This window comes from Lissotriton vulgaris, chromosome 3_1 (genome assembly GCF_964263255.1).
Source record: "Lissotriton vulgaris chromosome 3_1, aLisVul1.2, whole genome shotgun sequence".
NCBI lineage: Eukaryota > Metazoa > Chordata > Amphibia > Caudata > Salamandridae > Lissotriton > Lissotriton vulgaris.
The window spans coordinates 1,213,046,559-1,213,071,505 of NC_141689.1; positions in this window are offsets into that span (position 1 = coordinate 1,213,046,559).

Below are 24,947 nucleotides of genomic sequence, written 5' to 3' on the forward strand. Positions count from 1 at the left end.
CGATATTACTAACTTCGATATTACTTACATCGATATAAAAAAATCATTATTACTTAGGGTCGATATTCTGTCCAACAATATTCTTGACCTCGATATGCTTCACCTTTGATATTTCCAACTCGATATTACTGTAGGTCGATATTTAGGAATCGATATTTAGACTGTACCATCTGGGGTGGTATGACTAGATATATGGCTGGGTCCAAACTAGTGTGGTGTGGTGAGCAAAAGAATGATGGGTTTAACCCAGATGCTTGTGACTGGGGGTGAATGTTTGCATTGTCTAGCATTCTGTCTATCAATTGTTTCTTTTGCGTATGTTGCCCCAAGTAGGAAGGGTATACCCAGACGTGGGTCTCGTGCACCATATCACTGGATTCAAGCTATCCTGGCTGATGAAGGGTGATGCCCTGTAATCGGTCCCAGGATGCTTGTTTCGGGTCCAGGGAGGACCTGGCTTGGCAGTTCGGGCTGGACTGTTCCCAGAAGGAACAGGGTCAAGACTGATTTGCATATGACTGGGTCCAAACTGGGGTGTTGTGGTGAGCAAACGAATGATGGATTTAACCAAGATCCTTGTGACTGGGGGTGAATGTTTGCATTGTCCAGCATTCCGTCCATCAATTGTTTCTTTTGCGTATGTCACCCTAAGTGGGAAGGGTATGCCCAAATGTGGATCCCGTGCTCACCACACAACTGGATTCAAGTTAGCCTGGCAGATGAAGGGTGATGCCCTGAAACCGGTCCCAGGATGCTTGTTTCCGGTCCGGGGAAGACCTGGCTGGGCAGATCGGATTGGACTGTTCCCACAAGGAACAGGGTCAAGAATAATTTGCATATGGCTGGGTCTGAACTGGGGTGGTGTGGTGAGCAAATGAACAATGGATTTCACCCAGATCCTTGTGACTGGGGGGAATGTTTGCATTGTCCAGCATTCCATCCATCAATTGTTTATTTTGCGCAGATCATACTGGCAGCAGATAATGTTACGTTGAAAAAATGCCCCGTCTTAAACCCTGCTACTCTGTTTCCTCTCTCAGACTTTGAAAATGAAGAAGATGAAGTGGAGCATGACTGTCCTGATGTCACTGAGCCATGCATCAAGCCTAGACCTGATATTCAGAATGAGCCACTGCCTGAATCGGATTACATAATGTTTGTGGATGGCTCGTACTCATGAGGCTATGAAGGAAATTTGAGAGCTGCTTATGCAGTCTATACTGTTTCAGAAGTGGTGCAAGCCACTTGGTTACAAGGAGTAGTCTCTGCACAAGTGGCCAAACTGATTGCTCTTACAAGAGCATGTTGCATCTCAGATTAGTTGAGAGTGACTATATTTATATATAGCCAATATGGCTTTGGTGTTGTTCATGATTGCAAACAGTTATGGTCCCAGAAGTGATTTATGACCTCATCAAGATCCCTTTAATGAAATGGTCAACAAGTGAGGAAATTATTGGAAGCCTTGCAGTTACCTCTGCAGGTTGCGGTCAAAAAATGTTCTGCATATTGCAAGGGAGATAATTATGTGACTCTCAGCAAAATGTATGGCGATGAATTTGCTAAATATTGTGCCTACAATGCTTCTACATTCAATGGGGAGTATGTCAATGAGGGAACAGATGAGACCAATTGCATCCTTTTGCTTACAGATGCTGACACTTGGGAAGAAGTTAAACTTCTGCAATAGGAAGTGACAGAGACAGAGCAACAGAGTTGGGTTAATTTAGGTTGTGTTAAGAGGGATGAAGATGAAATTTGGGTTTCAATGGATGGCAGACCTGTGTTGCTAAACAGTTTGTTACATCCAATGGCAAGACATTACCACTGCCCAAACATGTAGGGAGAGATTCTCTGGTGATATTGTTTCGGCAGACATGGTGTAGCCCAAAGTTCAGGCTGATGTGGTTTAGGCCAAAGTTCAGGTTGATGGCTGATGCATTGTGCCACAGATCTGTTGTGTGTGAAAAGAACAATGTAGGGAAAAGAACTGCAGTGACTTTGAGTCATATAGGGCGGGCGTATGGTTCTTGCAATTGGATGCTGTTGGATTTCATAAAAATGCCTGTGTACAATAGGTTGAAATATGTGTTAGTTGTTGTGTATATATTTTCGCTGTGGGTGGAGGCATGTCCTACACACAGTTGTGATTCTCTCACAGTAGCCAAGCAGTTGTTGAGGGAGCTTATTCCGAGGTTTAGATTTCAGATGGAATCTGACCGAGGGCCACACTTCAATAGCGAAGTGTCAAAGATGTTAAGTGCTGCTGAGGCTTCAGGCTTGGTGGAACAAGTCAATGTCAATAGAATATTGAAATTGAGGTTTGCCAAAGTGTGTGCTTCCACAACATTGAAATGGCCAGATGCTTTGGCGCTTGTGTTGCTGAATTTCAGCAGAACTCCTGATCTTAGAACATGATTTTCTCTCCATGAGAATCCCATGGGAGGGTCAATGAGATTGCTAGCTGTACCTGCCAATTCATTGGTTAATATCACAAATGACATGATACTGGACTACTGTAAGGAACTCGCTGACTTGATGCATTCTGTGGCTGACCAGGTTGAAGCTGCTAAAAGTACTGCCACATCAGGGGCAGTACCATGACTTTGGCCCTGAGGACTGGGTCTTGGTGAAGAAGCACTTATGGAAGTCGTGCTTGGAGCCTCTGTAGCATGGACTCTATCAAGTCATTCTAGTGACTACAACTGCTGTGAAATGTGGAGGTCTCCCTGACTGGATTTGTGCTGCCCATACTTGGAGGGTTCTATGTCCCCTTGAAAAATAACAGAGCGTCTCTCAGAGGTGCCGGAGGTGGTCACAGCACAACATTGAGCAGGTTACTCAAGTTGTAGGAGATCAATCAGCAACTGAAATTGCACTTGATCAGCCTAAGGAGGATCTCAGAGTACTGTATAATGAAACTGGAGAAGAAGAAATAAGTCCAGCCATTGTCGCAGAACCTGATTCTGACCCTGGTGAAGGGCCAAGTGTTAGGGACCCAGAGGGGCAGTTGAAGAATGTTGGCTAAAGTGGCAAGTGAGGGGAGAATAATTCTGCCAAGAGAAAGTGGTCTTCTAAGTATCCAAGAAGAAAAAAGAAGATTCATATCTGAGCGAAGGAGATGAAGAGTCAAGTCAAAGATATGTTTATTATGACGATAGTCTTTAAACAAGTGCAAGAGGCAGTATCACAAGTTTAAAATATTCACATAAAAGACAATAAAACATTGTAAAAAATAATCCAATATCAGTTAACACTCTTTCACGCCCCTTATACGTTTACCAACGCCAATAAAATTGCATTTAAAAAAAAACTTATTATTGCATTTAAAACACATTCCTTTCCTTTAGTTCGAATATAATTTCATTGGTTTAAAATTCATACAGTACTACAGATTATTCCTGGTTTCTTAGTACACTCAGTGCCACCTTTATATATTTTCCAAGGGCAATTGCAATGTCAATAGTGGGAATTTCAGTTAATAGGTTGGCCGCCTGCGCCCTTGTTCTTATATCGTGTTTTAAGAACACAGGACGCAGCCACAGTTTCTGCTGTTCCAATAATGTCAAACAATCAAGTAGGATATGTACCAGGTCTCCTTTGGATCCCAAATTGCAGCACCCTTTCTGATCTAGCATTTTTGCTTTCAGGTCTTTATTTGTTAACCATGGATTGATCCCAATCCGCAACCTTAATATCTCCTGCCTATAGCCACGTTTGGGTAGGATGTCTAGATAAGGAAACCAATTTTCGTTTGACCAAGATTTCATCATGTGTGCTACTGATTTCTTCTTCGCTAAGTATCCCAAATCAATCATTCTGGATACTTCTTTCCCATTTAATTTCAGCTCACTCTTAGTACAAAGTAATTGATGCGTTTCATGGATCACCTCTACCTTTAGCCTTTTGCAAGTTTGCATCAATCTTTCCCTACATGCTTTTGCCCATTTTAGGTTACTATTTTGGATTTCTTTCCTGTACCATTGTGCTACTTTTTGCCCATCTGGATCTTCAAATCGTTTCCAAAGTCTAATTATTGCCATTTGTGTTTGTATCTCCCAAGACTTTGTGCCTATTTCTGTTCTTATAGCTTGGACCATAGATGACTGTGGGAGAGATAGAGGGCTTTTTAGGCATTTCCCCTCCACCAAGTCCCAGGCTCCCTTACCGCTCAAATAAAGGATTTCTGCTCCGTACAGGATTTGGGGGGGGGGTCATTGCCTCAAAAGCTCTTAGCATTGGTCGATGTGACATCTCTCCATAATCCCTATTAAACATTTTTAGTCCACATATTGAAGTGTGTGCTTTTGCTTTTTGTGTTTCCAGATGAGTTCACCAGTTTAGTGTCTTATCAAACCATATACCTAGGTATCGATACTCATTAACCGTCTCAGTTTAAGCTCACCTAGGTACCAATTAAACCTGCTTGTCTTTTTCCCAAAGCATAGGATTTTTGTTTTATCTAGGTTGACTGTTAGAAATTTACTAGCACAATATGCATTGAAAGCGTTAAGCTTTCTTTGGAGGCCTCTCTCGGTCTCGTCTATTATTACCAGATCGTCTGCATAGAGTAAGCAGGGCACCTTGTTTCCATCCATTCTGGGACTTGCACTACCCTCAACCTCTAAATAGGCCGGGAGGTCTGACAGGAATATGGAGAATAGCTGTGGGCCAGAACACAACCCTGTCTTAAGGCATTGGCAATGGGTATTTTTTGCGTCAGTGATCCCTCGGTATCCCTGATAACTTGTGCCCAGTTTCCTCTGTGTAATTCCTTTATTATGGTCAGTAGGTCTTTGGGAATGTTTACCTTCATTAGAGTTTCCCATAGACAGACCCGATCTACTGAATCAAAGGCTGCTCGGAAGTCAACGAAACAACAGCATAGCTTGCTATTTTGTTCCGTCGACTTCTTTTCCCATAGTGCATATCCATGATCTATCGGGGAGTGCCCCTCCCTAAATCCTCCCTGTTCTATGGGTACAATTTGGAACTCCTTTACCCATGCGTTAAGTTGGTTCAGTACAATTTTTGAAAAAACTTTCTCTCCTATGTCAAGGAGGTTAATCAGTTGGTAATTTTGTGGTGCCTCCATGCTCCCTTTCTTATGGATCGGCCTGATTATTGCGCCCTTCCAAGTGGGTGGCATTTTGCCTTCTGTCAGTATTATATGGAACATCTGTGCAAAAAATCTTGCCCACCACTTTACTTCTGACTTCAGTATTATTGCAGGAAGGTTGTCGGGTCCTGCCGCACGAGTTAGCTTCAGTTCTCTTATTGTATGCTCTACTTGCTTTTCATTAAACTTAGATTTAAGATCTTCTGATATTTCTTTCCATTTTTTGGTCTCTACGTGATCTCTAGGAGCTCTTACCCCGTACAATTCCCTTATATACTCCTCCCATGCTGCCTCACTAACTACACATTTTAGTTCACCATCTGTTGGGCCAATTGCTGCCTTTACCAATTTCCAAAATTGTCTTAGGTTTTTTTCTTCAATTGCTTCTAACAGGTTTGACCAACATTTCTCTTTGTATGACCTTTTTGCGTCATTTACCATTTTTTTGAATTCTCTTTTCAACTTGTTTATGTGTACCTGTCTCTCATGGGTGAAGTTCTTTTTTTTGCCTCCTTTGTGCTGCCCTTATCTCCCTTTTTTTAGATTGGCACTCAACAGAAAACCACTATTGTATTTGTCCCTTTTTAATTCTATTCTTAGACACTGGACCACTTCTTCTAAATTTTCTATGAACCATTCCAAATTTTTATTCTCTAAATTTTCAGGCTCAACTTTAATTTGCATAGCCTTCAGTTTTTCCTGATATTCCTCCGTAAGTCGTGTCGTCACCCGTTTAGGGTACTCGACCTCCTGGGGAATCACTTATCTCTAGGCGTTTTTCTTCCCCCAAATATTGTTAGGTGTAGTAGGTTATGATCGCTAACCTCTTTTTGTTCTATCTTGAATTCCCATACTTGGGGGAAATTCCAGGCTTGTAAAAACATGTAGTCGATTGGGCAGTTCTGTAGGCCTATTTTAAAGGTCTTCCCTGCTGGGCAATCTGTCTTCATTCTACCATTCAGACATTGGAGACCCCTACCTCCTAGGACGTGTACTAATTCAGATTCCTGTTTCGAAATCTCCCCTACTGGAAAGCTAGCAGGATTTATTCCATACACCTCTAACAGTTCTCTATTCCAGAGGTCAGCCTTCTTTGGATTTAATTTGTGGTTAAAATCCCCCATTATTATCAGTTAATCCGATGCATATTTTTCTAGTATAATATCGACATCCTCCTTAAAGAGCCTCATCTCATTTTCATACTCTGCTCCGTTATCCCACTGCATGTATACATTCATCACAGTCAACATTTTGTATTTCGTTTCTACTGTCAATAGTTCTATTCTACATGATTGAACCCATTTACATTTCATTTTCAACGGCGTTACTTCTCTCAGTACTTTTGTTGAAACCAGTGTCATCAATCCCCCCGAAGGGCAGCCAAAGCTTTTTTCGTGGCCGGGCGACTTATTTGTAGACATCCCTCAATGATTGGGGTTTCGTCGCATGTCCAGGTCTCTTGTAGGCAGGCAATGTCCACATTATTTACTATTTCCTTTATATATTCTCGCTTTAGCTCATTGCCTAGCCCATTCACATTCCAAGTTATGAGACCTAGACTTTGCGGCACCCCCCGTCCTATTCTACCTCAGTCAAGCCACCCTCTTCTACCTCTTCCTCTGTATAACTCAAGTTAGGGTCTCCCACAGGGCTACTACATAGAGACCAGTTATCCCATGAGGCTTAATTTCCTGTATTATCTATTACTATATTCAAGCAACTACGGTTTCCTTCATTATCTCTATATAATTTCACTTGTCTCCTCCCTAGACCTGCATGATATTTTAGGAAAATATTATCTGTGGGGGCTTTTACTTCCCTCTCTGGAATTATCCTTATTCCCAGTTGGTTTATCTCACTAGTGGCTTTCAGGATTGCCATTTTTACCAGGTCTGAGTGAAGTGATACTTTAGTTATTTCCTTACCATTCCTATTCTCTACAAATCCAATTTCATATTTTTGCTGTCTGGCCTTTGTTCTCCCTATCTGCCACCTTTTACTTCCCGCACCGGATAGTACCTGTACCTGTGGGCTATCAACTCTATGGTCACTTTTGGGTTGTTCTGAGGCTATCCTTACTTTCTGCTTCATATTATGAGATGTTATGGGTTTCTTCTTTACCTCCTTACTTCTCCAATTTTTCCTTGGTTCTATCGGGGTCTTTGTTGTTTTAGACTCCGATTGCAAGGGTCTATTCGGTACGTAGATCGGGGCTGATGCATTTAGGCCTGACTGTGCCTACCCCTCTATTTTCTTCCCTTTTCTCTTTGCTGTTGGGTTTGGTGCTGGCTTCTTTCCAACCCTATTCCTGGTGGGAGCCACAGCATACACCCCACGCCTTTTTATCAGCATAGGGCGTCTGGAGATGTAAACGTTATCTAATGCCTCAGCGGATTCGTTTGTTATACTTTGTTCTGTGGGTTGAGGTGTCCCTGCAAGGTTTACCACGACTGCCTCTACCGGTTCATTCTCTACGCTTTCATCATTGGGCGGTGCTGTAACTATTGGCCTTAACATATTTGGCATTTGGCTCTTTATCTCCACTAGTTCATCTTCAATCTTTTTTAAGTACAATTTCTGAGCTTTCATCACTCCATTGTTTGAAAGTGTTACTTCTAGGATTCCTTGTAATATCTTCTGTAACATCAGTATTAGGTCCACCAAAGATGATGTGGGCGTTACAGAGAGCTCCGAGTCCTGTGTATTGTTTCTTTCTGGGTTTACGTGGTGACCAGTTCTTGTAGCGTCTTGCTGCGATTGAGATTTTTGGGCGTTTTGGTGCTGCAGGGGTTGGTCTGGCGCGCCTCCCCAGACGTAGCTCTGGCTCTGACTTTCGTTTCCCCTTAGCCCTTCATTTCCCGATGATTGTAGCGAGAACATTTTTGGGGATGATGAGAGACGAGGCGCTGATATGTGGAGATTTTTGCTCAAGAGCGTCAGGTTTATCGAAATGGGGTCCTCCCTTCGTTCCTCTATGTCGGGAGGTTCTTCTTTGGGATGTTCTCCCATATCTTTACTTATCTGGTTCACAACTACTGCTCCTGTCTTTTCACCGCCCTCCACGCCATATTCCTCCACGTCTCCCTCGTGTTCCAGGTTTATTACTGGCTCTATAGATTTGTAGTGTTTCCCTACAAAGTCCTTTATAGATTTGGACGCTGCCATGTTATCTTTCTGTTTGGAAATTGTTGGAATACAACCCCTTTTAGCCTGCTGGGCGTTTTTAGTTGCCCTTTTGACTTTTCTTTTCATGCGTCGCCCCTTGCTGTTGTCCATAATGGAGGCCTGGCTTTCCTGGCTCTCTTCCAGTGATATTGAGCCCTCCAATAGTTTACTCTTCTCTGGGCTATCTTCTTAGCGCAATTTTTGCCCTCTTTTTGGTGCCATTTCTTAGGTTTTTGTTACCTAATCTGTAGTGCTACTGTTGTTAGTTTCTCAATTTTTGTTAAAAATTAACTTTTTATTTTTAAAAGTACGTAAATTCTTTCACTTACCTCTGTTGTGCCTTGTATCCACCAGCCTGCCTTGCCGCAGTTGTTGTCCTCTCTTCCGGTGACTCACCGGCTTTTCCCTATACTTGCTCTCCTTGTACTGCGCAAGTTCTGTGGCCGGGATACTAGGATCTCTCCTTCGATTCTTGGCTCCTTGCTCATTCAGGTGCCTTAGGTGTTATCTTATTTTCGGTCCGTTGGCCACTTCTACGGAGAAGTACAGATTCTGCCGAGCCCCGCCCCCTACTGCTGTCCTGCTGTCGGCGTGCCTCTGCTGTTTCCTGGCAGCGCCGATTTTCGTGCGGGTACCCCCTCTGTTTTGCTTCCACGGGGTGGGGGGTTGACGGGCGGCTGGATAATGTCTCTAAGGGACGGCAAAACACGCGCTCTGAGTTCTGCGCATTCTGCACGGCTGAGGGGTGTCTCTGGATATTTCGCAGGAGCTGAAAGCCGAATTCCGATGTCTTCACTTTACCGGCTTGTGACCGGCGTTCTGCGGTGTTCTGCGGACCTGCAGCCCTGCACATCTCCACGCTCCGCGTTGCGTGATCAGCGCGTTCCGCGTGGCTGGGGGGCTGGAGGGAGTCTCGAGGGGGTCTCACAGTTGTAAACGGGTGTGAGCTACCCACTTTCAGCGTCCTCAGAGTCGTCGACGATCCGGTGTTCACACACTCAGACTGCGCTCTGCGCTCGATTCTTCGGTCTGGCTACGGCTGTGGCAAGGCAAGGCGTGGCTAGGCGACAACAGGGAACTCGATTAACGATTCATGGGTGAATGAGTCAGAATCCTACACCTCCCCAGAAGAGTCTTTGCTAGGAAGATCCAAGACGGCAAAGGTAACGAATCGCAAATACGTATTTCCTGAATGGACATACTTCCTCACAAATGGCAGGGAGAACTAGTTCTGGTGATTCTGGGATTACTGTGAAAATTCAATTAATAGTACTGGAGCTTAATCTCCATAGTGACCTCATCTTTGAACTTCCATTACATTGACAAAACTGAGTGCATTGAGACATCTTATTTTGGATGTAATTGAAATTCCCTTTTTGTATATAAGTGAGTTTCCTGTGTTAGTTAAGAACCTGAAATGGTTTATTCTGGGACTGATAGTGAATTAAATTGAACTGTATATTATCAAAGACATTGTATAATTTGTAGGGAAGAAAGAAGAGTACAGAGGCCCGAGGCATAGCTGAAGGAGCGTAAGGTTGTCCCTTAGAAGAACATGGAGTAGGGCTAAGGAAGTCCCACAAAGACCTTGTATATATCTGGATATTGTTTGTACCTTGGCTTTCCTGTTTGTAAAGGTAGACTCTGCAGCTGTTATATTCCATCCTAGAGTTAGATTCCAACGTAGAAATGGAAGCCAATACCAATATTAATATTAATACTGCTAGACGTAGACATATCATAACAGGCATATTATTAGCTGTAGTTGTCGTGCTAATACTTGTACTTACTGGGTTATATTCAGTCACATATAAGAAATTAAAAGTTAGATCTATTATGGCCCCTACTACATCATATCCTAGAGCTAGAGATCAGCGATTGTGGGGAGTTGAGGAGCTACACCCGGATGCGTCTAGAGGGGATTATACTTCAAATGTTTATTTTAGGTTGCTTTTTAAATACGTAGACATCATAAGTGCTAGAGATTGCTATGCTTGTACCCAATCACCTGCTTCAGCTTCAGACGGTATAACCTATCACCGTATTCCCTTGACATATGGTATTTCCTAGGGTCTTTTGTTCAGTTTTATCTGTGCACAGGTTAGTGTTGACTAATATTTTTCAAATGATGATGTTGTTCTTTCACAAGCTCCTCTTATCAAACATCTCAATAAAAATCCTTTTTCCAGGGTGCTGAGTTTGTTGGAAAATATTATATATCACCAAAAACATTAGATACTGCATATGGTTATAGATATAATTTGACTCGTATGTCAGAAGTGAGTGAGACATTTTTGAATTTAATTGAAGAAAGATGGAGGAAATTGAAGTCACAAACTGAAGAAGAGAAAAGTTTGAAGGATCATAAGTGGAGTGATGAAGAATAAAAACCCCAAGAGAAAAAAAAAACAGCGAGCTTTGGTGTTAGGTTGGCAGCATAAGGGATAGTTATGTATACATGTTGATCATAGTTATATTCATCCCTTGTTTCTAAAAGAGAGTGATTGTGAGCATGAGTTTGAAGCTAGAACTAGGCATTCTCAGTATTTGGAGTTTATTTCATTTGTGGACAGAATGCATATTTTAAACTGCTACAAGAATGGCATGGCACTTGTTATCTAGGCATAATGTTCTGACGATTTATCATGTCGAATTTTTGAAGATCCTATTTGGGAAAAGAAATCAAGGTTTAAAAGAAGTACTAATGCCCGGGAGTTGGAGATATTTTTGGTGCCATGATACTGTCTGTAGGGGTAGTTTTGAATGATATAAAATGTAGAAAATTGTCTACTAATGTGGATAAGTTAGCCACCAGTACTTCAAATTCTTTACTGCTTGTAAATACAAAGATGGAAGCCATAAGGCCTATGGTTTTGCAGAATCGGCTTGCTTTAGACCTTCTGCTTGCAAAATAAGGCAGTCTCTGTCAGATGCTCAAAGTTCAGCAATGCTCCACTTACATTCCAGATGAAAGTAAGGATTTAGAGAGATATATGAAGAATATATCTGGATTGACGAAGGATTTAAAAGAATTGGAAGCAGGGATTTCAGTATGTGTGGGTTAAACAAGGGAGACAAGGAACAAAGAGAAAAAAGACAGAGTTGGAGGAAGACCAGAGTGGGTATTACTATGACATAAACGGTTTAGAAGAATCTAGATGGAAATTTGATCCAAACCACAAGGTTTTGATTGGTCGAATCTGATAGTTTGACAACTGATAAGGATCAAATTGTTATCTGTGATTGCTTGATCACCATCAGAAGGGGGGTATGAGTAGCATCATTTTGCTGCATCCTGTCATATGGATAAGGCCACATATCATTGTGTACTTTTTGGCCTTGTATATTCGTAAAATGTAATCAGACAAAAAAATACATGGTGCACTAGTTTAGAAAGTGCAGTAACAGAGTGTTCTAATGAGTGTGGGCCTGATTCCCAGAACTAATTGAAGACAACATCCTAAAATTACTACTTTTGGTATTCACAGAAGTTAGGATTTTGTCTTAAGAAAAACTTAAGACAGACTTAATACAGAATTAAGGGGCTGATTAGGATAGCGGTGAATCCGCATCCTCCGGGCCGGCGGAAGCCACCGCCGGCCTGGAGGATGCGGATTCACCGCTGCGGTGATTGCAAAGACCCCCCGCCAGATTAGGATGGCAGGGGGGTCATCTGCGGACATGAAGACCGTCCGCCGCTTTTCCGCCACGGTCCTGCTGCGGAAAAGCTCTAATATGGGGGCGGTGTCTATCAGACACCGCCAGCCATATTAGGATTCATGCGGAAACATGCTTTTCCACTGCGGGTTTTCTGCCGTGGAAAAGCATGTGGTCTTTGGTGTTTGGGGGCCCGTTGCAGGCCCCCAGGGTGTCGGGGTGGGGGGTGCACATGGGGGGTACCTATGGTACCCCCCAGCATTTACATGCACAAAGCGGCAGGCACTGTGCGGTGCCTGCCGCTTTGTGCATGTAAATGTTAAACATGCATTTTTAACCTTGCGGCGGGTGCTGCTTCAAGCAGCACCCGCCGCAAGGTTAAAGGAACAGGATGTGACCGCCAAGGTGGCGGTCACATCCTAATTTGCATGGAGGGACCGCCGCTGCCCATGCGGACGGTCCCTCTTCCTCGGGGGTGGCGGACGGACGCTGGTCCGACCGCCATCCTAATGACCCCCTAAGTTAGGATTTTGTCTAAGTTTGTGTTAAGTCTGTCTTAAGTCTGTCTTAAGTTTGTCTTAAGACAAACTTAAGACAACATCCTAACTTCTGTGAATACCAAAAGTAGTAAGTTTAGGATTTTTTCTTAAGTTAGTTCTGTGAATCCACCCCTGTGTGCGCAATAACCTTTTTTTTTTAGGAATAGCTAGACCGTCAAATACAATTAATCTGTAGGCTAAGATCATACTGGAGTTGAGTTAAAATGCATTTAATGCAGTGCATTCTCCAAAGGTTAGAAAAGAATGAATCATGAGAGAGTTGGTGTACTTATAACCCGGTCAGTTCTTATTCTAATGATTAAAAGTATATTCATGTGAGAAGATACATATGTATGAGTAATCTTATATCTATAAATGTATTTACAGGATTATATGTGTGTTCTATGATTATATGCTTTTGCGAGTAACATACTAAGTTAGCGTGACTGTGGGCCTTAAGCTTACAGTTAGAGGATGTAACATTGAACATGAAAGATGTTTTCAATATATTTTTCTTTTGCAGGTGCAGACCAAAGTATTCTTAGCTAGTGAAAGAACAGTGTGTTTTGAGATAGTGAGGCTAGGAAGAACTGCCAAAGTCAATTAGATATAATGAGAAGAACAAGGGAGTGCTACCAGTTGGCAATATCTGTCCAAGGGAGGACATAAGGGACGCTTCAGAAGCAAAGAATGGAAGATGGGAGTGTTGTACCAGGCACTGGAACTCTTCGTGAGAATGGAAATAATGAGGTGGAATAATGTGAAGTCATGTGTTTTTCGATCTTTCTATGTACTTCTTGAAAGTGAACTTATGTTGTAGTCAGATCACATGCCTTTAAACTTCAAGAGATACAAATCTCCCTTGTCTTCTGATTGTTTGGCTTTATGCCATACATGATACTTTGTATCCAGAACTTCTACAGAAGTTCTGATGCTGATACATTTTTTTGTTTTTGGATTAATAGAGCATCCTTTACTCTCAGTTTAATGTAGGGATAGCCAAATTCTGAACTCATTCCTTTGTTTGGGGAGAAGGATCAAATCCATCCGTCTGCTCATCTGATTCTATTCTTAATTATCTGCATTGCAAGTATGGAAATCTTGATTTTTTCTTTGTTGCTAAGGACAAAATTGCTTATCCATTTGGTCTTCCTTTAATGATTCTGTATATCTACAGTATGTTTTTGTATTTGATCTATATTACTTTGGCTTTGAGCTTATAATAAATCCTTTTTTAACTTCACAGTATGCACTCACAATGTGTGGTCGCATTGGTCACACTGTCTATGGAATTTAAATTTGTTCATTACCCCTTTCATTCTCAGGCTACAACAAAGCTCTGTTGTTGTAAAGAATTGTAAAGGTTGTCATAGAGCTTCATCATAAGTGTACGGTGATTGTTGGCAAAGTTGCTCGATTCACGTATTATTTTCCTATAGAAACTTCCACAATCAAGCCAGAAAAAAAAACACACACAAAATAATTCAGTACCAACAAAAATACATATAAAGAGCAGCATATGAATAGAAGGAGAGCTAAAAAAAAAGCTGAAATAGGCAACTGAACACTCCATATGCACCAATGAATGAAGGTTATTGTTATATTCAGATCTCTGTCGAAACATACTGCAGAGGTCTTTGATATCCTGATTGATAGTGACTTTGACCTTTTGTTTGTTACTGAAACCTGGATGATTGACACGTGTGCCCCGGCTGTTGAATTAGCTATCCCAAGGGGCTATAAAATATTGAGGGCTGATTGTCCGCCTGGGCGAGGGAGTGTCGTAGCAGCTATCTTCCGAGACAAGTGGACCATCATATGCGAACATCTGGATGTGACGATGGATGCTGAGCTGTTCCATTTTTTAGTGGTGCTCAGCCCTCACTTTACTTTGGGGGGGACGCTGGTGTATCGTCCTCCGGGCAGTCTGGGAAATTTTATTGTGGCCCTTGAGGAGATTATTGTGCCACGTGCCCTTAGGTTCTCAAGATTTCTCCTGCTTGGGGACTTTAACGTTCATGTTGACACCCAGGACTCCGCTGAGGCCACCAGGCTTGGAGAGGCCTTAACAATGGTACAGCTGAAGCAATGGGTAGATGCTCCTACTCATGTAGGGGGGCACATTCTAGACCTAGTGTGCTCAAATTTTGATCTACGAATGGACAGCCCTGAGTTGGTCACTTGGTCGGACCATGGCCTCATTAAATTTAGTTGGGCGTTGGAAAAAAGGTCGGGCCCTGGTGGCACGCCTTTGCTTGTACACTCACACCTGGTCAACTTGGCTATGTTTGCGGACTCCCTTGATCATAGTCGACCCTTTGCCCCTGCTTGATATTGAGGAGGCTGTGAACACTTTTAATAGCTGGCTGCAAGAGGGTGTGAGTGCTTCTACTAAGGATGGTGCTATCCGTAGGATGCGGTCTTCCCCCTCCCAAACATGGTTTACCCATACCCTCCGGGAAATGAAGGGGCGTTGTAAGAAATTAGAACGAGCATGGCGAACCGCATATCTCCCAGAGGCCAAGAAAGCTTTACGAGCGTCGCAAAAAAACTACTATGCGGCGATTCGCTCAGCCAAGAGCCAATATTTTGCTGGGAGAATCGCCAAGGCTCAAAATAATAGCAAATACATTTTCACTATTGTACAAAGCTTCCTTTCGCCATGTACGGAGCAACCGATGCTGCCTTCCTCCTCTGAGTGGTGCAAGGAGCTTTCCTCATATTTTGTGGAAAAAATTGATAGGATACAGTTAGACCTCCAGGTTGTGTGCAACAGTTTTAATTCCCCCCCTGTCACTCCCTCTGTTTTCAGGGGTTAGATCTACTCCTCAGTTCACGGCCTTTTCCCCCCGGCCGAATTTGACATCCGGGAGATACTTGAGACATTGAAGTCAGGCTCCCCCGCAGACCCTTGTCCGGCTAGAGTCCTGGGCGGGGTGGCTGCTATGACTGTTGCCCCTTTTGAAAAGGTCTGGTGCTCACCCCTTGGTCCCATTCAGCTACAGACCCATTTCACTACTTCCAGCTTTGGCCAAAGTATGTGAGAAGGTGGTCTTTAAACAGCTGGATCATGTCATCGAGTCCTCCCAGCTACTCCACCCGTCTCAGTCGGTGTTCCGCGCTGCCTACAGCACAGAGACGGCGGTGGTTGAGGTGTCTGAGGCTATTCGCGAGTGCCTGGACGGAGGTGGCAGAGCGGTCCTGATACTACTTGACCTCTCTGCCGCCTTCGATACGGTGCCGCACGCCCAGCTCCTTACCCAACTGTCTGCTGTGGGCATCGCGGGGCCAGCACTGGACTGGTTATCGTCCTTTCTGCAGGATAGATCGCAGGAGGTCTGGATGCCTCCCTTTTCATCTACCCCAAAGAGGCTTACGACTGGCGTCCCGCAGGGGTCCACGTTAAGTCCCCTTCTTTTTAATGTTTACCTTACCCCTTTGATCTACCTTGCTGAACAACTAGGGGCCAAGACATTGGCCTACGCTGACTATACTCAGCTCCTGTTTACTTGGCCTATGGACAATCTTGACACATCGTCAGTCCACCATTGTCTATCTTCCATTTTTCGCTGGTTAGCCTTTGCCAAGCTAAAATGTAATGAAGAAAAATCTGAGGTCCTCTTTTACGGATCATTTCCTGATAATTTTAGGGACCTCCTATGGCCTCCAGACTTGCCCTCTCCTAAAAACATGGGCCGCCCTGCAAAAAATCTTGGGGTCTGGTTTGGGAGTAACCTAAAATTTGAAGAGCACATAAAAAAACTAACGGGCATTTGCTTTGGTACTCTCAGGGCTTTACGTAGGTTTTTTCCTCTCCTTCTGAGAGAAGCAAAGGAAACTGTTTCGCGAGCCTTGATTTTGTCAAGATTCGATTATGCGAATGCCCTCTATAGTGGCCTTCCTGCCTACCTGATTCAGAGGCTCCAGGTGATCCAGAATTCTGCTGCGCGCCTTTTGTTGCAACTTCCCAGGAGATCCAGCGTCCGGTCTCACTTGCTGAGTCTCCACTGGCTACCCGTGGCGCACAAGATTCTGTTTAAAACGTTAGTATTTGCGTTCAGAGCAATTCATCAGACAGGCCCCAGTTATTTGAGGAAAAGATTTGCCTTATACATCCCATCCCGTTCCCTTCGGTCAGAGAATCAATGCCTAATGGCTGTCCCAAGATTCAAATATGCCAGAATAGGAGGCCAATCGATCTCAGTTAGGGCGGCAAGGGCCTGGAACGCCCTTCCTCTCACACTTAGATCGGTTCAGTCAATCGAGATTTTTAAGAAAAGACTTAAAACCCATTTGTTCAAACTCTAGGCACCTGACTCTGATTTCTTTATCTTTCTCTCCCCCTGACAATCTGCTTGTATCTTACATCCCGCGCCAGGATACTATTTCAGTAATTGAGCTCGCTACAAAAGCCTTTAATAATAATAATAATAATATTCTCCCATGTTATTCCCCTTGAGCCTGTTTCTCCGCTTGTGCTCCTAAGCTCAACATGACCTCTTTTCCTGTCCCGCTGAGTTCCATTGTATAGCTCAATCTACCTTTGGGTTTTGAAATGTTGGATGAGATGAAACAAGAGAGAGGACTGCTGAAAAAAAACTGTTGCTGTGCCATCTATTCTTAGTGCTGCTAGTGGTGAAAATAAAGCTAATGTTAACACTTTCACTTCCAGAATAATATTTACATGAGTTATGTTTCTAACAAGCCTTTTGAGAAGATTGTTAACAGAAGGAAAGTATTCCTTGTCATTTCTCTTGCATAGTGTAGCAAATTTGCATTGACATTATGCATGCACTCAAGTGTGTAGTTACTGCTAAGTGTTAACTTCACATCGTACTGTATTATGTAAGAAAAGCAATTTCATATGTGTGTAGTAGAAACCATTTGTGAATTTTCATCAAGCATTCTGATTGTTTTAAATGTTCTTTTTATGTATCTATCAATTACTTTGGAACTGACATCAGTAAATCCAATATTTGGCAAAGGCCTGAAAGGAGAATGTTGAAGGTCATTCCATTTGCATACAACTGCAGGGGGATGGGTGTGGTTAAAGCCCTACACCAGATAAACCCTCTTCAATTAAAAATAATTTTCAAAACTCTACACATTCCATGAATATGTGCATCTACTCCCAAATTTGCTCACAATAACATTTTAATTCTCCTGACAGTTTCACCAGCCAGTGATTGTACCCTCCTGAGGCGGAAGCCGGGAGGCTAGAGTTCGAGTAGCAGAATAATTGGCTGCTCCTGCTAAATGAATCAGCCTACAAAGCTCGTTTTTGTACTAAAACGTTTTACCAGCACTTGCGGTGTTTTAAAATTGCACTGAATCGTTTTTATTGTGACTTTGTAAAAACTTTGATTATCGTTCATAATTGCTCATAATTCATGCTAAACCTACCGGAGTGAGCCGCTTCCTCGTGCAGACTAATTGCACGACCTGAAGCAGTTTTAGGGCTCCCGGTCTGCCTATATTTACTTATCCCCGAGGCACTCAATCCACGGCCGCCATCTTAGATAGGGGCCTGGACAGCGGTCTAGTGGCTGGGCGATTTCGGCCCAATCACCATAAAATGAAGCCCTCTTCTCGTCCGCGCAGCGGGCGGGCGCAGCGGGCGGGCAGATGGCGCGCCGGAGGCAAGCCCGTCTGGGCCCGTCCGGGCCAGGCCGGGCACAGGGCCACTCACTATGCCCAAATCTGGAGGAAAGAGACTACAATACTCGAGGGATCATCTCCTTCAATACCGCTCGACCACATCTACCCTCACCCCCATACCGCCACCTTCTGACAATACTAGAGGGAAACACCTTACAACTAAATCGGTCAACCTAGCGTTACTGAATTGTAGATCTGCATCTAAACACTCCGTAGAAATCAACCAGTTGATCCAGGATATGACATTAGATGTCCTTTTCCTTACGGAAACGTGGCTTACGCCCCATTCCGAAGCCGATATCGTCAATATGCTACCCACAGGCTACCTCATACTATACCAAAATAGAACTAAGGATAAAGGAGGAGGGTTAGCCATTGTTTATAAAAACACCCTTACCTGCAGAATACAAAATGGAGGAATCGAGGACTGTGAAAATATACACTTTTCTCTTCAAATAAATCCCAAGAAAACCCTTACGGGATTTCTCATCTATCGTCCTCCCGCCAGCTTAGGAAATTTCGTCAATTCACTGCTAGAAGCTACCATTTCCACGGGCACATCGACCTCCAGCTTTCTCCTTCTAGGAGACTTAAATCTCCACTTTGAGGACAACAAAGATAAAGTTGCCGGAGATATAATTTCGGAATTAAAAGCATTTGACCTCCAACTTAAAAACTCCGAAGCAACTCACTCCAAAGGACATCTTTTAGACCCACTCTTTACCAATCTCCTTAATCTAGAAGTCTCTTACCCACTCCCTCTCCCATGGTCAGATCACTTCCTGATCCCTTTTATTTGGCAGATCACTCCTGACACCCCCCAGACCCTCCCCCCCAGACAACAGGATAGAATTTGGTCCAAAATATCTTTTGAAAATTGGATGCAAAAACTAACTCACTCTGCCCCTTATGCTGATCCCGACCCAGACAAAGCAGATAAAAAATTTAACAACTGGCTTACCTCTACCTTAGACCAAGTCGCCCCCAAGAAAAATCTAAAGAAAAAATGCACCTCTTTTAAATCCCCCTGGTATTCCCAAGAACTCAAGATTCTTCAGAAAAATTGTAAAGTCCAAGAACGCAAATGGAGGAAAAACTGGGACCCACTTATCAAAGAAGAATATAAAAAATCAATGAACATCCATAAACTGGCCTGAAAGTCAGCTCAGGCCTCCTTCTATGAGGAAAAAATCAAATCTGCCTCTAATTCGTCCCGCGAGACCTACAAAATTTTTAAAAACTTATTAAAAATCCCAAATCCCCCCCAACCCAGTTACCCTCTGTTGCTAGATGCAATCAAATAGCATCTTTTTTTCAGAACAAAATAACTACCATTCTACAAACCCTCCCCCCCAAATCTGACAAAATCCCCGCTGAAACCTTGACCCGTCCAATAAATGGACCTTTCCTTGACAGTTTCCATCAGATGACCAAGGAAGAATTTCTTAAAACTCTCTCAGGGATGAAAAGTGGCTCTCCAAATGATCCTGCCCCCATTCATATTCTCAAACAAGTGGGACCCACTATCTCACACCAGGCCACCGATCTCATCAACGCCTCCCTCAGCCAAGGAGTGGTCCCTCATAGCTGGAAACACGCAGTCGTGAAAGCCATACAGAAAAAACCAGGTCTCGACCCACTTGATCTCTCCAACCTCCGCCCAATATCCCTATTACCAGGGATAAGTAAGATCACGGAGAAGGTTGTTAATCAACAACTATCGGCTTTCCTAGAAGCCAACAGCCTTCTTCGCCCCTCTCAAACTGGGTTCCGTCCTGGGCAGGGGACCGAGACCGCCCTTCTTCAAGTGTTGGAGGAAGCCAGATGCATCTTGGATTCAGGGGGATCGGTGTTACTGATCCTCCTGGATCTAAGCGCTGCATTTGATACGGTTGACCACGAGATCCTGATACAGCGACTGTCCAACCTAGGAATAAGAAACACTGCACTTCGCTGGCTCACTTCCTTCCTTAAAAACAGAACGTTTCAGGTCTGTGAAGGTAATGAGCGATCTGACTTTTTCCCCCTCCAGTGTGGGGTCCCTCAGGGCTCTTCGTTGAGCCCTACACTATTTAACACCTACATGGCCCCCCTGGAGGAAGTGGTCTCCCCATTTGGGATAAAAACCATCACATACGCTGATGACACCCAAATGGTGGTCTCTTTTTCGCTAGAGAGTGCTCAAATCAAAAACCTTCATGACTGCCTTGAAGGGATCTATCAGTGGATGTGTGATTCAAGACTGAAACTGAACGGCTCTAAAACCGAGCTCATGCTACTGGGACCACAAACATCACCCCTCCCCAGCGCAATGCGGCTATCTTGCCTAGGGACCCTTCCCCAACCTAAGCCGGAGCTCAAAAGTCTGGGTTTCTGGCTTGAACAGGACCTTTCACTTAAAACCCAGGCAAAAAAAACTGCAGGTACCTGCGTAGGCCTACTTCGTTCAGCCAGGAAAATTCTCCCTCTGCTCCCTGCCCCCTCTCAAAAGCTCCTAATACAAGGGCTGATATCATCTAGGCTGGATTATGGCAATGCCCTCTTCCTGGCAGCCCCTGAAACAACCATGAACATCCTGCAGAGAACTCAAAATGCTGCTGCTAGGCTCCTGACAGGCACCTCCCGCAGAACATCAGCTAAACCTGCATTGAAGAGTCTTCACTGGCTCCCAATCCGTGAAAGGGTCAAATTCAAGGCCCTATGTATAACGCACAAAGCTCTACAAGGTCAGGGTCCCCCGTTGCATAAAACCAGGCTCTTCCCATACAAACCCAATAGATCTCTTCGTTCCTCCCATGGCAACTTGGCCACAGTACACAAAATTAAGAAAGCCCGTACTGGAGGACGTCGTTTCTCAGTTGCAGCTGCAATATTGTGGAACGCCCTACCTATCCATCTTCGCGCAGAAACGAATCACAACAAATTCCGTAAGCTACTCAATACCCACCTTTTCCCACAATAATCTGCCTATTCCCTTCCCGTTTTTGCTTTCCCCCCTCAGTTGCTAGTACAATCCCAGCGCTGGGACGCCCCCGGGCAGCCATGCGCTCTAGAAATCCCGTTTTCATTTCATTTCATTTCAATTGGCATAATTACTATTAACTGTCTTCCGAATGGAGTGGTGAAAACTACACAGAGCTATTGTTCTCCAGCAGTAGGATAGGTTTGCAAGCAAATGCATATATCCATTGACTTGTTGTATATAACACCCATGAATATCTAAATAAAGTAAGCTGCACATATTATAAAAGAAGTATTATTCATTAGTTCCTCTTCTTTGCTACTCCTTCGTTCTTTAACACAAAAGTCTGCAACCCTAAATGAAGAGCTATCTCTTAACACTGCCCAATACTAACACTATATGTGCATCTTCTAAACTACCACCCAAAGTGAACCTAAGTTAAGAAAACACCAGAGGGACTTTTTCCACAATAACCAAAAGGAAACAGCCATTACAATGCAGGTTTTTGCCACGCGTTGCTATTACATCGCATGCAATGTTACAACGGATGCGATGTTACGTGTGCTAAAACCACGCAACCATCACTTTGCATGCATTTTTACAACACATGTGATGTAATGTGTAATAGCGGCGGCGGCTATCCAAGTCGTTGTGAAGAAACTTAGGCTGTTTCCTCACAACAACGTGAAGCAAGCAGGAAGGAGGAAGCTGGCTCCGATGGTAACGCTGGAGAGGAGAGAGGTAAGGGGGTTTGCACTTGGGGTGGGGTTACTTTTTTGGGTTTAGGGTAGTGTAAAAGTAGTGTTGTAATGTTTGTGTTGTGTGTGTTTTTATAATGTTTTAGTGTGTTTTTTTGGTAGTGTAGTGTTGTAGTGTTTTTTTAGTGTAGTGTATTAGGGTTTAGGGTAGTGTAGTAGTGTTAATGTAGTGTAGTGATTTAGGTTTTAAAGTAGTAGTGTTTGTGTAGTGAGTTAGGTTTTAGGGTAGTGTAGTAGTGTTTGTGTAGTGTAGTGTAGTGTTTTAAGGTTTAGGGTAGTGTAGTGTTTTAGGGTTTAGGGTAGTGTTTGTGTAGTGAAGTGTTTTAGGGTTTAGGTTAGTGTAGTAGTGTTTGTTTAGTGTTTTAGGGCAGTCTAGTAGTGTTTGTGTACTGTTTTAGGTTTTAGGGTAGTGTGGTGGTGGTTGTGTAGTGTGCTGTTTTAGGGTTTAGGGTAGTGTAATGTTTTAGGTTTCAGTGTAGTATAGTAGTGTTTGTGTAGTGTAGTGTTTTAGTGTTTAATGTAGTGTTGTAGTGTTTTAGAGTTTAGGGTAGTGTAGGGGTGGGAGCAGTGTGGGTAGTGTTATAGGGCAGTAGTGTGTTAGGGTTCAGTGTAGCATATGGGTGGGAGTAGTGTGGGTAGTGTTGTAGTGTAGTAGCGCTTTAGGGTATAGGGTAGTCTAGGGGTGGGAGTAGTGTGGGTAGTGTTGTAGTGTAGTAGTGTTTTAGGGTTTAGGGTAGTGTAGAGGTGGGAGTAGTGTGGGTAGTGTTGTAGTGTTGTAGAACCGGCTTTTTGGAGACCACCCCCCACTAGGAGAGTCAAAGCCAGTGGTGCAGGGGACACCTTAAAATCGACGGGTTCTTCCTGCTCAAATCATACATTACCAAAGAGACCAGGACAACCAGCCATGGAGGGAAGTAAGTTATTTATTAGCTCGAGCTAAGGACAGAGGTCCCAGAATGGTACAAAGACAATTCTACGGAGACTGCTGTTTTACTCCACAGCTTACACATATTTATAGCAATAGCAACGCCCATTTATACAATACACAGTTCCACAATTGGATAAGTTCCTCATTCTGACAAGGTCTTCATCAGTCTTATGGTGCAATCGTGGTCAGGGGACATCTGTTCTCTGATTGCACAATGTCCACAGCCCCGTGCTTTCTTGCCCAACTGGTGTGGTCATGGGGCACAGCCTCGTGCTTCCTCTATTAGTTGGTGTGGTCACAGTGCACAGTCTCGTGCTTCCTCTATCAGTTGGTGTGGTCACAGGGCATAGCCTCGTGCTTCCTCTATCAGTTGGTGTGGTCACAGTGCAGCTGGTCGTGACAGGTTGAGTTACCAACAATGGACAGGATGTGGCTGAGTCTCTGGCACAACTGGGGGGTGAGGCACACAGGCAGCTTCTCTGAATCGGCTCGACCACAAGGAGCAGGGAGGGTTGGGCAAGTTTCAACAGGGAGGTGGAAAGCAATTCTTCATCAGGTTGCGGAGAGCATGGCAACACAAAATGGAGTCATGTGGGTCATTTTAAAATACAGTTCAACAGTCCCTCCTTTTGCCATGCAGAGGCAACAATCAGTCGTCATCCAGGTCAATGTACATCATCTCCTGGACCTTTTCCTCGATCATCATCCTGGCATTGTTGTGATGGTGTGAATTTACTTGTTTGTGTGTCAAAGAGGTGGCACAGAGCCCACACAGCGCGGGCACGCATTGAACACAGAGGCAGCAAGAGAACAATGCGGCTGCAAGGATTGCAATAAAAATCATTATCTTCCATCCCCACCGAGATACAATGCTCCAAAACCAGCCTGTTAGGAACCATGATCCCTCATCCTGATGAATGTCGGAAGCAATCTTGTGGAGCTTCTGGATTGCTTGATAAACTGTCGGTGCATTGTCAGGGATGTAAATGCAGCAACTTGTTTTTATCAATGTGCAGACTCCTCCACGGTCCGCCAGTACTATGTCAAGCGCCATTCTGTTCTGTAAAGTCATGAGGCGGTCCGCTTGAAGTTCAGCTGTGATGTTACTGAGGGCACCTGCAGTTGCGTTGATGGTGGCTTCTACCACCCTGGTGAGATGTCAGAGATTGCAACTATTGGCCATAGGGCCCCAAAAGGGGAGGAACCCTTTAGCAAAGTCACCAGCCAGCTGTGTCTTCAGTATCAACCACACCTCTTTTCTGGATGTGGTGTTTTGCATCGGCTGTGTAGGTGGGGGGAGCAACCAAGCAATTCAACAGGTGCCTGCCCAAGACTTGGGCAGCCAGGTGTAGGCCTTGTTCCCACACACAAAGTACGTGTTCAGTGAGGACACCAGAGCTGGGAGAGTCGAACCATTGAGCTGGAATGTGTAAGCACAGTCACTTTCTCCCACCCATACTGTTCCACTGCTCTTCATGCAGTATTTCCCGGGATGTGAGTAGACAGGGAGATCTCTGATAGGTGTCAGTCTTTTTTTTCCCCCACCATTGTAGATGTGGATAGAAAGACCCATGGTTGTCCTCATATTCATTCTTTTCTGTTGAATCTTTATTCATGCTTGGCCACTCCGCAGCCATGATGTGGCAGAATGCGTGTCTGCTCCTGGTCTTTCCCAGGGATCATGTGGATGTGTCACCTGAATAGAATGCATTAAAGAACACAGTGTACCAGCCGTAGGCCGAGCCAGCTCGAGGAAAAGGAGCAGGAATCAGGGACATCCCAGTGCTTGCAGTATGGGGCAGCAACCCACATACCCAATAGTTTGTCGTGTTCACCACAAGCTGGTGCTGGTGTAGCATTTGAATGAAAGTGTTGTTAAAGAAACATGTCCTTCTGTTTCTCTCATGGGTGGGTAAGGACATATGTTGATGAGGCGATTCTGTAGTGGTAGGAGGCTCAGATGCTGCAACGGTAGCGTGTATTACCCATCCGAGGCAGGCCAGTCCCAGTGAAATAGTCATTAGTACGATTAGACAGATCGAGTACCGGCCACGTATTGTTTTCATGTACTCTTGTTTCTTTATTTCTTGGCTCTTCAAGCTTTCAGCGTTCATTTTGTTCATCGTCTGCTTCACTTGGTCTTCCCTAGTTGCTGCCTGTG